Raw genomic sequence first — 8,982 nt, 5'->3', positions numbered from 1 at the left:
TGCCACACATTATCGAATGCCTTTTCAATATCCAATATTGCCATGGCAGTCGTTTTGGACACTGATTTGTTTTGCTGGATGACGTTGTTAACCCTTGTGAGCTGGTGGATGGTGGATCTTCCTTTCCGGAACCCAAACTGTTCTTCCAGAAATATATCCTGTTCATCTGCAAAAGCAAGAATTCGCCTTTGTATTGACTTTTCAAACAGCTTGGATAGGGCAGAGAGTAAGCTGATGGGCCGATAGCTCTTGGAAAAGGAAGGATCTTTCCCCGGTTTCAAAACTGGGATAACTTTAGCTAACTTCCACATTGAAGGGAAGTAACCAAGCTCCCAGCACCTGTTAAAAAGTTTAGCTAAGAAGACAAATGAGCGAATACTCAAATGTTTCAGCTCAATGTTGAATGTGTTGTCGAAACCGGGGGCCTTCATATTTTTGGATTTTTTCACAAAAGCCATCAGCTCATTCGCAGTGACTCTACTTTCCTCAGGAACTAAGCTGTCTGATTGGTCAACCTCAGCTACGCTATCAGCAACGGCTCTTTCATATGGACTAACAATGTTGAGTCCTAAATTGTGAGAACACACAAACTGCTGGCCTAGCGCATTTGCCTTCTCTACTGGTGTGATTAAAGGTATTCCTTCAGCTGCGTCCTGGGGTGACATCAGAGGAGGAATAGGCTTCGGTTTTTTCTTAAGCACCTTCGTTAAGGACCAGAAGGGCTTTGAATGTGGGAGAATTTCTCGAAGCTTTTGCTGGAAGTTCCTGTTGCGAAGCTCAGATATCCTTTCCTGGATTATCCTAGTTAAGTTGTTATAAGTAGTCTTCCTATCTAGGATGCCAGTTCGTTGATACTGCCTCCGGTAGATATTCCGAAGTCGGATGAGTTTCTTGGTGACACTGTCGATTTGAAGAGAGGAACTCGGCATATGTTGTACTGGAACCGTCCTATCACGAGCGACTGTGATTGAATGCTGGAAGGAAGATAGGGCTGCATCGATTTCCATCGGGGAATCAAGTGGTAAATCGATATTAATAAGTTGGTCGGCGATATGTTGAAATTGGACCCAATCGGTGCGATAATAGTTCCTCCGAGGTTGAATAGGCACTGTTTCTGGTGAAGATCCCAACGTCAATATTACTGGAAAGTGGTCAGAAGAGAGCTCGTTGAAGACAACCGGAGAGCTGTCTATAGCGATGTTGCTGATGAATATATCCAAAATGGAATGAACTCCCGATCTGGAAAGTCGCGTTGGTTGATCCGGAGCGAAGATGTTGTATTGTCCAGCTTCGTAATCTTCGGCAAGTACGAATCCGTTTCGATTCTGTCTTCTGTTTCCCCACAGCTCATGCCGTGCGTTCAGGTCCCCAGCAATGATGAATTTGTTCTGTCGTCGAGTGAGCATAGCCAGATCTCGCTTCAATGATGCACACGTACCATCTCGAAGATTGGTTTGTTTGGGGCAGTACGCTGCAATGATGATGATGGGTCCCATCGTCGTTGTAATCTCAATTCCGATGGCTTCTATGAGTTGCAATTTAAAGGCTGACAGAAGCCTGTGCTGAATGGATCGTTTAATGGCAATGGCAACTCCCCCTCCTCTGGTAGTTGCCCTGTCGAGCCTGTGAATCCTGTAATTGGAAATAAAAATAGAAATTTCAGGTTTAAGATGAGTTTCAGTTAAAATAGCAATATCGGCATTCTTCTCTTGAAGAAAGTCGGACAATTCAGCAGTTTTGCTCCTGAGTGAGCAAGCATTCCAATTTACTATAACCAACTCATTATATTGCATATTCGATGATGAATTTGCCTAAGGCGTTGATTTGCTCTAACCGCGTTCTGCAGTTTCGTAGTTTTGTTGTCATTGTTTCAAAAATGTCGATCAGTTGTTCAGCAGAGAATAAATCACCAGAGTCATCCTTTGCTTGTGGTTGATTATTGCCCCATCCAGGAGGGATTCTTGAGGAAGATTCTTTTTGAGATCCAGCGGCTGAAGTCTTTGGATTGCTGCGAGGAAGTGGCGGCAAATTCGGAATATCCCTCTTCGGTGGGAGCCGTGGGAAATTAACTTCATCCTTCTGTGGAACATTCTTGCGCGTTGATTGTTTGCGGGACGCCTGTTGTCGAATTTTTGTGAACTCAGCACGTTTGGGACACGATTTGCTAGTAGATGGATGGTCGCCATCACAGTTCACACATTTTACAGCGATGTCATCTAGTAGGCAATCGTTGGTATTGTGTGGTTCGGCACATTTCCCGCACCGACTTTTCATGTGGCAATTCCTCGCTCCATGGCCGTAGTTCAAACAGTTCGTGCACTGTGTGACATCCCGATGTACCGGTTTATACTTTTGCCATTCGATGATTATGTGAAATAACGATTTAATCGTTTTCAGTTGACTCATGGTGATGGAGCCCTTCTCCAGATGAATCAGGTACAGTTGATCTCTAAACTTTTTGTCCGTATTATGGCGCTTCATTTTAAATACCATCAAAGGCTTTAGTCCAGCCTCCGACAGTGCCTGCTTTAGTTCGGCTTCCATCATGTCGGGTAGTCCTCGAAGTACAACCTTCATAGGTTTGTTGGCGGCAATATCGTGTGTGAAGTATTCCGCTTTTGTCTGCTTCAGATAGCATTCCACTCCTTTGTAGTGGTTCAAAGCCGGAACAGTTATTTTGTAGCCTTCAGTACATAAACGGATTGTTGCCTGTAGTCCTTTGCTGATCAGTGTGTTGAAATCCGAGCGTAGAGTTGGTGGGAAGCCCTTCAGGTAGAAAGGCGGCATTTTTTCCTTCTTCTGCAGTTCCTCTTCGACATCTACTGGCAGATCAGCATATTGGTTTTTACTCAGCAAACGGTCGTTTACCTGTACATCACTTGGCTTCAGACGCTTAGCATCCTTTGGATCCTTCTCGGATCTATGGCGGTTTTTACCCATAGCGTGGGTAGGTAGACAACTGCGAATAAAAAATAAAACAAAATCGAAATTAGTCGTAATAGGTTATTCGTCTATCCACATCGAGTGTTAGATGACGAATACTGATCGATTTTCGACCACGGTTCCCCTTTTATACGCATTCAGTTGAAGATATGTGCCTGACTACCTCAAAATCGTCGTCCTTGCGCGAAAAACCCAAGCGAAAGTAAAAAGTTTTCCGCGTTGTTTTCAAATTTTAAGAAAACTTAATTTTTGAGTTGTTTGTGGTTATCGCACACTGTTCAAAATATTATCCTGAATTCTTGATCATATTTTTGATGAAATGGTGAAAGAATTATGTTGCTACCATTAATACAAGTCGAGATATTCGCGATTAAGTTCTGCCCATTCTTCCATATGGCTAATTTCGAAAAGGCGCCCCATAGTAAAGTAAGTCGTATTCACGACAAAACCTTAAATGAGTTGATTGAAAAGTCCCGATTGAGTACGCAAATGCTGGAAATTCTTGGGAAATATTTACTTTTTGAGCGTTATTTCATGGAAGAAAGCGTCCTGAAAGCGTTCCAGCATGTTGGATGATGTATTTTTCATTATTCGGAAGTGCATTCGACGTTCAAATGGAACGCAATCGCTAGACGGAGTGTGTGCTGTTGTTAATAACGCTGCTAGTTGCTTGGAACTAGACTTCATAAATGCTTTAAAATCACCTCTGAAATCTGGTTACCCTACCGGTTACATAGATCTAGCCCAATCGGCTCTTCAAAGTTCAATCCAGCAAATCGCTCAACAAACTAGTGACGTTGAACAGGCAGGTGAAAAATTTTTTTTTATACCTCGTTTGCATCCGTGGGTTGACCAATCACAATCACAACCTCGCTGAGGAAGAGTTGGCATCGTATGAAGCTTAGGAAACATTTATACAATTCCTGATAGTGCAAGTCGACGCCTTATTAACGGCGTTCAAAACAAGAAATTATGATGGATTATGATTATTCGGTTAGTATCATTACTAGTGAAGTTACAAGACGCCTGGAGCGAGTTATCAAAAAATCTATATTCAATCGGCTTGGTGGACTAGTTTTAGTTTTTTTGCTTAGTTAGATGAATATATTCCCCCTGAAGATAACACCACAGACTAACAGACATGACAGTATGAGTAAATTCTTATAAAAATAATTTTTCGTGATGCACTAGTTCCACCTATATTGTACTGCGCGAACTATTTACTATCGGTACACCCCTTGTGTTAAGTGAAAGTTTTTTTTACTATTTGGTTTCCCCTCGTTTGTCAACACCGATCAGCTGCTTGCAGGGATGCCTGATTTCATCATAATGTTTGAAAATGACTTACTTACTCTTACTCTTTCAGTCGTAGACCACGCGGGTCTCTGCTGTATACAGGAGGCGTCTCCATTCAACTCGGTTCATGGCTGTTCGCCGCCAGCCTCGGTAGCTGCGAAGGGTCCGCAGGTCGTCCTCAATTTGATCGATCCATCTTGCCCGCTGCGTGCCTCTTCTTCTTATAAGGGTCGGATCATTATCGAGAATCATTTTAACCGGGTTGTTCTCCGACATTCTAACAACATGCCCGGCCCACCGTAACCGCCCGACCTTGGCCGTTTGGACGAGGGTTGGTCCTCCCAGCAACTGGTGCAGTTCATGGTTCATTCGCCTTCCCCACGTACCGTCTTCCATCCGCACTCCACCGAAGACCGTTCGCAACACCTTCCGTTCCAAAACACCTAGTGCGTGTTGATCCTCCGCAAGCATTGTCCAGGACTCGTGCCCGTAGAGGATAACCGGTCTAATCAGCGTTTTGTAGATGGTTAACTTCGTACGACGGCGAATTTTGCTCGATCGAAGCGTCCTGCGCAGTCCAAAGTAAGCACGATTTCCTGACAATATGCGTCTCTGAATTTCTCTACTGGTGTCATTATCGGCAGTCACCAGTGATCCCAAGTACACGAACTCGTCGACCATTTCAATTCCATCACCACCAATCAGAACTCGTAATGGGTGGCTGACGTTATCTTCTCTCGAGCCCCTGCCTTTCATGTACTTTGTCTTTGACACATTGATGTCTAGTCCGATCCGCTTGGCCTCTGCTTTTAGTCCGATGTACGTATCTTCCATCTTCTCAAAGTTGCGTGCTATAATATCAATATCATCAGCGAAACCAAGTAGCTGGACGGATTTTCTGAAAATCGTGCCACTTGTGTCTATCCTCGCTCTTATCACACCCTCCAAAGCAATGTTTAATAGCAGACACGAAAGTCCATCACCTTGCCGTAGCCCTCTGCGAGTTTCGAAGGGACTCGAGTTTATCCCCGATACTCGAACAACGCACATCACTCGATCCATCGTAGCCTTGACCAATCGTATCAGTTTTTCCGGGAATCCATAGTCGTGCATGATTTTCCATAGCTGTTCTCGATCGATTGTGTCGTAGGCCAGATATTGTCCCACGAATTCGTTTGCAATCGGTGAAAGTCGACGGCATAAGATTTGGGAGAGTACCTTGTAGGCGGCGTTCAGCAGAGTTATCGCGCGGTAATTGCAGCAATCCAGCTTATCGCCCTTTCTGTAGATGGGACACACGACTCCCAGATCTTGGTAACGACCCAGTGCAGTGCTTGCACTAGTGCATTACCACCGTGTTTTAGTAGCTCGCTTGGTAGTTGGTCAACGCCAGCGGCCTTCTTATTTTTCAACCGGCTCACCACCTCCTCCACTTCTTGGAGGTCTGGGACCGGCAATCTATCGCCCTCCGCACGCGTTCCCAAGTTCGTTACCGCGCCGCTACTTTCGTATCCCGCCACATCGCCATTGAGGTGCTCGTCGAAATACTGCCGCCACCTCTTGATCACCTCACAGTCGTTCGTGAGAAGATCCCCGTTGATGTCCTTGCACATATCGGCCTGTGGCACATGGCCTCTGCACGAACGGTTCATCTTCTCGTAGAACTTCCTTGTGCCATTAGCACGGAACAGCTATTCCATCGCTTCGCGATCTCGGTATTCCTGTTAGCGCTTTTTTCTACGGGATACCGCGTTTAGTCTGTTCCGCGCCTGTCTGTATCGCTCCTCATTTGCTCTCGTCCGGTGTTGCAGCTTGCTCGCCCAAGCTGCATTTATCTCGGCCACTAACTGTTCAAATTCGTCGTCGAACCAGTCGTTCCTTACGTTCGGAGCCGCCGTACCTACACTAAGAAAAGAACCATAGTAACCGTAACCTGTTTTGTCGTGAATACGACTTACTTTACTATGGGGTGCCTTTTCAAAATTAGCCATATGGAAGAATGGGCAGAACTTAATCGTGAATATCTCGACTCGTATTAAAGGCAGCAACATAATTCTTTCACCATTTCATCAAAAATATGATCAGGAATTTGGGATAATATTTTGAACAGTGTGAGATAACCACAAACAACCCAACTACCAAGTTTTCTCAAACTTTGAAAACAACGCGGAAAACTCTGTACTTTTGCATGGCTTTTTCGCGCAAGGACGACGATTTTGAGGTAGTCAGGCACATATCTTCAACTGACTGCGTATAAAAGGGGAACCGTCATCGAAATTCGATCATCATTCGTCATCTAACACTCGATGTGGATAGACGAATAACCTACTACGACTAATTTCGATTTTGTTTTATTTTTTATTCGCAGTTGTCTACCAACCCAAGCTATGGGTAAAAACCGCCATAGATCCGAGAAGGATCCAAAGGATGCTAAGCGTCTGAAGCCAAGTGATGTACAGGTAAACGACCGTTTGCTGAGTAAAAACCAATATGCTGATCTGCCAGTAGATGTCGAAGAGGAACTGCAGAAGAAGGAAAAAATGCCGCCTTTCTACCTGAAGGGCTTCCCACCAACTCTACGCTCGGATTTCAACACACTGATCAGCAAAGGACTACAGGCAACAATCCGTTTATGTACTGAAGGCTACAAAATAACTGTTCCGGCTTTGAACCACTACAAAGGAGTGGAATGCTATCTGAAGCAGACAAAAGCGGAATACTTCACACACGATATTGCCGCCAGCAAACCTATGAAGGTTGTACTTCGAGGACTACCCGACATGATGGAAGCCGAACTAAAGCAGGCACTGCCGGAGGCTGGACTAAAGCCTTTGATGGTATTTAAAATGAAGCGCCATAATACGGACAAAAAGTTTAGAGATCAACTGTACCTGATTCATCTGGAGAAGGGCTCCATCACCATGAGTCAACTGAAAACGATTAAATCGTTATTTCACATAATCATCGAATGGCAAAAGTATAAACCGGTACATCGGGATGTCACACAGTGCACGAACTGTTTGAACTACGGCCATGGAGCGAGGAATTGCCACATGAAAAGTCGGTGCGGGAAATGTGCCGAACCACACAATACCAACGATTGCCTACTAGATGACATCGCTGTAAAATGTGTGAACTGTGATGGCGACCATCCATCTACTAGCAAATCGTGTCCCAAACGTGCTGAGTTCACAAAAATTCGACAACAGGCGTCCCGCAAACAATCAACGCGCAAGAATGTTCCACAGAAGGATGAAGTTAATTTCCCACGGCTCCCACCGAAGAGGGATATTCCGAATTTGCCGTCACTTCCTCGCAGCAATCCAAAGACTTCAGCCGCTGGATCTCAAAAAGAATCTTCCTCAAGAATCCCTCCTGGATGGGGCAATAATCAACCACAAGCAAAGGGTGACTCTGGTGATTTATTCTCTGCTGAACAACTGATCGTCATTTTTGAAACAATGACAACAAAACTACGAAACTGCAGAACGCGGTTAGAGCAAATCAACGCCTTAGGCAAATTCATCATCGAATATGCAATATAATGAGTTGGTTATAGTAAATTGGAATGCTTGCTCACTCAGGAGCAAAACTGCTGAATTGTCCGACTTTCTTCAAGAGAAGAATGCCGATATTGCTATTTTAACTGAAACTCATCCTAAACCTGAAATTTCTATTTTTATTTCCAATTACAGGATTCACAGGCTCGACAGGGCAACTACCAGAGGAGGGGGAGTTGCCATTGCCATTAAACGATCCATTCAGCACAGGCTTCTGTCAGCCTTTAAATTGCAACTCATAGAAGCCATCGGAATTGAGATTACAACGACGATGGGACCCATCATCATCATTGTAGCGTACTGCCCCAAACAAAACAATCTTCGAGATGGTACGTGTGCATCATTGAAGCGAGATCTGGCTATGCTCACTCGACGACAAAACAAATTCATCATTGCTGGGGACCTGAACGCACGGCATGAACTGTGGGGAAACAGAAGACAGAATCGAAACGGATTCGTACTTGCCGAAGATTACGAAGCTGGACAATACAACATCTTCGCTCCGGATCAACCAACGCGACTTTCCAGATCGGGAGTTCATTCCATTTTGGATATATTCATCAGCAACATCGCTATAGACAGCTCTCCGGTTGTCTTCAACGAGCTCTCTTCTGACCACTTTCCAGTAATATTGACGTTGGGATCTTCACCAGAAACAGTGCCTATTCAACCTCGGAGGAACTATTATCGCACCGATTGGGTCCAATTTCAACATATCGCCGACCAACTTATTAATATCGATTTACCACTTGATTCCCCGATGGAAATCGATGCAGCCCTATCTTCCTTCCAGCATTCAATCACAGTCGCTCGTGATAGGACGGTTCCAGTACAACATATGCCGAGTTCCTCTCTTCAAATCGACAGTGTCACCAAGAAACTCATCCGACTTCGGAATATCTACCGGAGGCAGTATCAACGAACTGGCATCCTAGATAGGAAGACTACTTATAACAACTTAACTAGGATAATCCAGGAAAGGATATCTGAGCTTCGCAACAGGAACTTCCAGCAAAAGCTTCGAGAAATTCTCCCACATTCAAAGCCCTTCTGGTCCTTAACGAAGGTGCTTAAGAAAAAACCGAAGCCTATTCCTCCTCTGATGTCACCCCAGGACGCAGCTGAAGGAATACCTTTAATCACACCAGTAGAGAAGGCAAATGCGCTAGGCCAGCAGTTTGTG

This window comes from Malaya genurostris, chromosome 3 (genome assembly GCF_030247185.1).
Source record: "Malaya genurostris strain Urasoe2022 chromosome 3, Malgen_1.1, whole genome shotgun sequence".
Classification (NCBI taxonomy): domain Eukaryota; kingdom Metazoa; phylum Arthropoda; class Insecta; order Diptera; family Culicidae; genus Malaya; species Malaya genurostris.
This window is presented reverse-complemented; position numbering follows the sequence as displayed.